Below are 6,994 nucleotides of genomic sequence, written 5' to 3'. Positions count from 1 at the left end.
CCCGCTCTATCTCTGGTGAATCCTCTCACCTTCCCGAGCATCTGGCCTATACCCCAGTTCTTGTATGCATGAATAAATAGATCTTCAAAAAAAAAAGAAATTTGTTATTAAGATTTTTAAGATTACTACCCTGTATGCATTAATAAAATATTAAGAGAATTTGTGATGCTAGTGACTATCGGTTGATGATTTAGGAGTTAGGATTTGGGAGAAACCTTTTTTTAGTTTAAATACAGTTTACCTGTTTCTCCCCAGCTGCTTTTATCCTGTGCTGGGTACATTCTTTCTCTATGATAGGATATTAAGAGGCAGAGGACTTTGCTTTGCTTCATCATCTGGTACTGCAGTGTGGACACATGGACTTGGCTAGTCTGCAGAGATGGCCACGCCAGGGCCAAAGCCGGGGTGATGTAGACAGTAAGAGTTTGGTAAAAAGCAAGAAGTCTCGTCTAAGAATCTGGAGACTTGGGTTCACATCCTAGGATAATTATTACTGGATCATGCTCACTTTTTAACCATCCTTACCTATTCTGGAAGACATTTAAACTATCTGTGCCTGTTTGCTCATCTGTAAAATGGATGGAATATGTGTGCATGAGTAAGTGTCTTGGGATGGAGTGTAGAGAAGGACAGTCATCGTGTCTTAGCTAATAGGATTTACCTGAGGGCTTTCTAGATGGAAATAAAATATATGAAAGGGTTAAAATATTTGCAATGATTATATCTGCCCCTCACCCCAAGGTAGTCTTATTCCTGGACACAGGAACTAACTCTTTTAATGTGCATCACAAAACCCTTGGCCCAACCTCTTTCCTCCACTGACTTTATGACAGTGCTTAGAATTTCCTTGATTCTCACCCCCTTACTTTTCAGGTATAGACTCAAATGTTGTCTGAAAGAAATGCTGTCTTATGTCATTGTCTTTTATGAAAATCCTATTTGCTATGATAATAATCTGACTAGATTATGGGTTTTCTAGCAGATTGCTGAGTAAATGAGAAGCTATGGCTGCTTGTATGGGGGGGAAGAAGATGGCTGGAGAGGTCTGGAAGAGATGACCAGAGCATTTTAAAGGTTATCCCACTACTGCACCTCCCCCTGCAGGGACCTTTAGGGTTAACATTCCCTAGGTCCAGCTGGGCAACCAGCGCGCAGGGGGAGAACAGCATAACACCCTGAAGCAGAGGAAGTTCAGCAGAAGTTCCCTGAAAAGGCAGAAGCCACCAAGAACCACTACAAGAATGCTAAAAATCTTATCCCTGTCTTTCTAGAACTACAAACTTTAATCCCTTATTTGTCTTTCTAAACTTCCTTCTTTCTTCTATAATGGTCATTGTTTGTTATGTAGATCACCTCCCTGATGGTGATAGACTGAGCCCATGAGCAAGCTAATTTCATTGATATTCATTCCTGTGCTTTTGGAAAACATGTATATTGGTCACAAACTCAAAGAAAATTACACTCAGATTTTCACTCTTGAAGTGTGTCTGTTTGTCATTTCTTTCACAGAGCCCTGACCACCCTGCACGCTTCTCTCAACCCTGAGGTGGCCTCATTGTCTACTGCTGTGCTGGTCCGCAGCATCCCACTGCAAAGGAGAAGGGTGGGAGAGGAAAATTGATGGCAGGTTGCTAGTTGGTATCTACCTGAATTTTATTTTGGAAAACTAACCTTCCCTCTAGGGCGTGATCTTGTTGAAACTTCTGTTTAAGTATCCCCTTAAAGGGAGGATTAAGTGAATGATCTGAGCTAGGCCAGTGGTATGCATGTTGAATCCTGAGTGGAGCAACCCAAAAATCTAAAATTTGTGGAGTGCATCCATCTCATTGGTGAAGCCCTAAAGAGATTCTTCAGTCAAGAGCTCCTGCTCCTATACCAACACTTTGCCCTGACCTTTAGCCTTCCTGAGCATGGATCTTCAAATTCTTGTGCTGCTGCCTTCCAGTGGATATACTTTTCTCTCTTTTCCTCTCTGCTTTAAGTTAGCTAGATTTGGTCTCTGTTGAGGGACACCAAGAATTCTAACATTAATGTACATACTTGTTTAATAATATAATTTACCCTGTTCCTCCCTGTAGTGGCAGAGAGGTAACTGAGACACTGAGTTCCTTTTCCATATATCTCAAGTGTTTCCACTGAAACTTGGGAGACCGTTTCACTACAAACTCTGCAAAGAATTAAATAACCTGCTTCCTGAATAGCTTGGATTTACTACAGAAAAAGGAGTTTGGCCTATTTCTTCATCTCTTTCTCTTGTGGGCCATTTTTAAATAATATATACTTTCCAAAACAAGGGAAACATTTTATTTTCTCCATTGCAAAAGTACTATGTGACTGTTTTAGAAAACATCAAGAATCAAAAAGATGAAAAAATGTCCAATAATCTTCTAGATAATTATTCTTTTTTATATTGATATTTTAATTAATATTCTTTTTATTGAAGTAATGTTGGTTTACATCATTGTTTGTATTTAGGGAGAATAGGACTCCCCTGCCACTTTCCCCCAGTGTTATTGCTGTAGTGCGCCCACTACCAAAGCACCCAGGGCCTGTCACCTTATCCACCATGTTCCTCCCTACCTGACCCTCACTCCTCTCTCTCTTTGGATCCCTGTGTTTATTAATTAGCTTTTCTAGGCTTAGTTTTTAAGTTTGGCTTTATCTGTTCCTTTGCTTACTTTCTCTATATTCTATGTATAAGGGACACATTGGTTATTGTCTTTCTCCTTTTGACTTATTCCACTCATCATGATCCCTTTTGTCTATGGCCATACCACCCTGACCACCCTCATGTTGAAAGCTAAGCAGGGCTGATGCTGGTTAGTGCTTGGCTGGGAGATAAATTACTTAACACTTTGCTGTATTTTCTTGCACTGTGACTATGAGTTATATAATATATACTTTACACAAATGGGATCAATATACTTTTTTAATTGAAGTTACATTGGTTTATAGATATAGATTTATCTATATAGATTTCAGGTATACATCATTATAAATCAATATTTCAAAATCATTTTTTTTTTCCTGCAAAAGCTTTATTGTTTTCATTTGGTCCAAGACTGGGTGAGCTCAGTGAGAGGCTCAGGCTGAAGCCCTTGAAACCAATGGGCTGCCATTTGGGCTCCTCAGAGGCTGCTGGGCTGTGAAGGATTCCTGTTGTGCTTAAGGGTGAGCCTTTTAAGCAATTCTTGCCCAGCCCAGCCTGGGGTGGGTCAGCCTGCAGAGGTTAGTCAGGTGGTTGCCCATCCTCTTGAGGCAGTTCACCTCTTAGTCCAGGAAGTGACTGTCCTGAAAGTCATGGAGATGAGGGTCTGCAGGGGTAGAGCCCAGGGCATGCAAACACAAAATGGGCTGGTTCAGGATCTTCTCCAGGACCATAGGGGCTTCCATAGTCTCCAGGATTTTACCCCATTTGTCTGGGTATGGCTTCTGGACACCCTGAAAGGGGCACAGTGGCCATGTGGGTTTTGCAGCTTCAAGAGATGCTGGGCGGCCTCGTGCTTCTCCGCACTGTGCCAGTCAGGGCAACACTATGGTGTGCGAAGTAGAAGCCCAGGGAGAGGTAGGTGTAGGGAAGCCTATAGATGCAGGTAGTCCGAGCGGTTGACATTGGCCTCTACCTTGGTGGAGTAATTCTTCTGAACCTGGGAGCTCATGGTTGTCAGGCAATGTGGAGCTAAGCCCAAACAATGGTTGTGGGTTTTCTTGAAGAAGATTGCAGAGAGAATGGTTCCTCAATTTGCAACTGTAAAAAATGTTGGAGGGTGGTCGGAGGCTGATAGAAAGGGCATCCCAAGTCTGTTCCGTGCAAACACTGTTGAAGCTAGAGACAAACCCAAGGCCTGTCCAGCACACTTCAATCTAATGTTTAATGATTGCACAGGATCCTTGCCTTTTTGTATAATCATTATTCATAGTCTCAGTTAATGTAAAACTGTATTCTTTTATACATGAAAATTAAAAATTTAAATCACTTTTTCTGTTTTGAAACTGGTATAAATATTACCCAGTGGGACCCATAGCCTACACTGATGTCCACCATATATTCTCACTCTTGGTTGCTGTTAGTGACCTATGGTAAGTAAAGCAGGTGGTTTATTTTGTGATCTAGGATGTAGATACTGCACAGAACCTGTCATGCTGGAATAATTATGTACAGACTGAAATGACCTTCAATCAGCAGACCTTCTGCAATTTCTATTTCGCTATCAGGCTATCCTAGGAAGAGTTTGCATATAAGCTTTTTGTTATCAATAAACTTTAGCCCATAAAGGTATGCTAATAAGATCTCTAACATTCCTGACAGGACTGTGAAAATCTTTTACTTAATAAGTCTCAGAAGTCAGACCTGTAATAGCATCCTACAACGAGGAAGGAAGTAAGATTCTGGACAACCATTTACTTTATTGGGACACAAAAGTTCTTTTGAGTGGTAGAATCAGGTAAGAATGCATATATTTTCTTGGAGGGGGAGGGAGATATCTTGAATCATTAATCATCTCAGAGATGATAAAACCCTGAAGTTTCACTGCATTTTCTTAGCTTTGAAAATCTGCTTTGCCAAAGTGTTTTTTTTTTACTGTCACACTCTTGAAAAGCAAGGGCCTCAGTGTGGAAAAGGTATGGCAAGTACTATTGTGTCATTAGAGCTTCATAATTGACCTTTCAGGATTAAATAATAACCATTTGGAAATGTAGAATACTTTAAAATGTAATAATTGATCCAATTTTTAGAAGGTACATTTTGTCTTCTGAGAACAGACAGGCATTTGCTCTATACATTAAAATTCAGATTTTAACAATCAGTGAAAATTAGTGTTAATGGTTTCAAAAAGTGCGGTAATATGCTGACCCAACATGTTGGCTACCTCATAGGGTGGAGAAATATATGAGGTATATCATTAAAATTCTACTAAGGTGAAAATTCTATTTTTAAATCAAGTGTTATTGTTGATTTGTTTAAAAGGCCGGTGACGCCAATCAGTTTAGTAGATCAAAACTAGCAAAAAAAGATATAGTATGATTTTGTTTGTTATGCAGACCCTACCACGTGACCAGTTACAGACAAAATCTGCACACAGATTCTTATGGGGCTAGAAGTTCCATCTGTTTGTCTTCCATTTTTAATTGTCTTCTTTGTGCCAAAACCATATCACCATAACCTTGAGAAGAAGTAGGTGTACTGGGTTTGAAGTTTTCTACTGAAATAGCAGCTAATAACTAGTAAACTCTTGGGATCATTACATTTTAGAGGCATATTTTACATGTGAAAATTGAGATCAAGTTACAGAACTATTTTATTTTGCCCTAATTTTGAAATTATCCCTGCTGGTGGTGGTGACATTGATAGATGAGGAAAATTGAAAAATAATCAGGAAATCTAGGAAGATGTTCTAGTGTCTGTCCACTTCGAGTTTAGAACTACCCTTGAAGTGCTTACTGCTAGTGCTTACACTTATTTTAACCTTGAGCGCAGGGATTGCAAAATAAAACAACTACATATACCATGTGACAACTTAGATGGATGAAGCCCACTAGCTAGGCACTATGGCAGGTTGGAGAAGGCATGCCCCATCTAAAGGGAACAGAAGCCACTAAGTTTTATGAAATACTTGGCATGTGAGAATGCTGACTCAGTGTTGCCATATTTTATGAAATACATTGAATGAAAATTTGAAGTTTCAGATTTGTGAATGTAGGTCCTATAGACAAATTATAACCTCATTTTATCCTGTCAACTAAGTCAAATTGAAACCAGTTTTTTCCAGGTTATACTAAACATTCCTGTTACCAATTTACAACTCTTGATGATAGCAACATTTTAGCCAAGTATTATTCATATTGGGAAAATCCTGTTGTCTAATCCCATCTCATTGTTCAGGCTTACTAAATCATGGGCTAAGAAAATGGGTTTTAATATCCTACTTATGATTCCAGTAATATTTTGATAATAACCTTATATAACCTCCCTTTAAGGACAGGAAGGAACAGTCTTTGCTATTTAGGAACCTAGTGATAAATGCTAACATTTTCGAGCATTTATTAGCTTACATGGAACAGATAATTACCTATATAATTTGATCTTATTTTTATTTTATTTATTTATTTAAAGATTTATTTTTATTTATTTATAAAAGCACTGGGTACAGTCAAAAGCGCGGGGAGGGTGAGAGAATTCACCAGAGCCAGAGCGGGGAGCAGAGCAGGCAGAAGGACCGAAGTACACTGCTGAGGGGAGCAGCGGGCGGCAGGAGAGGTCTGCGCGCCATGTGGGACCCTCCTCCGGTGGCCTGGGAGCAGCCGGGGATCAAACCGGTGCTGCAGAGGCTGCGGGCAGCTTCACAACCCAGTGCTCAACCGCTGCGCCACCGGGGAAGCCCTGATCTTATTTTTATAGAAATTTTGTAACTTGGGTACTAAAATTATTATATGTCATCCTATCCCTATTTAAAGATGGGGAAACTGAGGTTCATTGCCTGGGATTTCCCAGTCACCCAGTAAATGACAAAAATGAGATTTAAATACTGGAGGAGATTTCAGAACCATATTTTTTAACTACCATATTACACCTTCTCCTGCTACATTAAATGTGTTTTTACCTTTTATAGTAGTGATAATAAATTCTCCTAAAATATGTTAAAGAATCTGTAAGGACATTTTGTTTTTTTAGTAGAACATAAGGCATGGTCTTTATCCTCATCCTTTGTCTGCAGTTACTCTTTCCCCTGTCTTTTGATATGGGGCTTGCAAAATGGGTGGGATCCTTTAGATCATCGAAGAGGGAAATTTTACTAACAGCTGGTTTGAGGCTAAAGATGCCCACCCCCTTTTTTATGCCAAGCCCAATTTCCATACTTATCACATAATATTTGAAAGTTAGAACATGGAATTTAAAGACCAAAGTTTATGGGTCTCACGTCCATGTGGGAAAGGCAGTTTTACTTAATATGTGATCACAGAGTAGAACTCTGGCCAGTAGAAGCCCCGGCCA

This window comes from Talpa europaea (genome assembly GCF_964194135.1).
Source record: "Talpa europaea genome assembly, chromosome: 10".
NCBI lineage: Eukaryota > Metazoa > Chordata > Mammalia > Eulipotyphla > Talpidae > Talpa > Talpa europaea.
The sequence above is the reverse complement of the archived record's forward strand: the minus strand, read 5'-3'. Positions refer to the sequence as shown.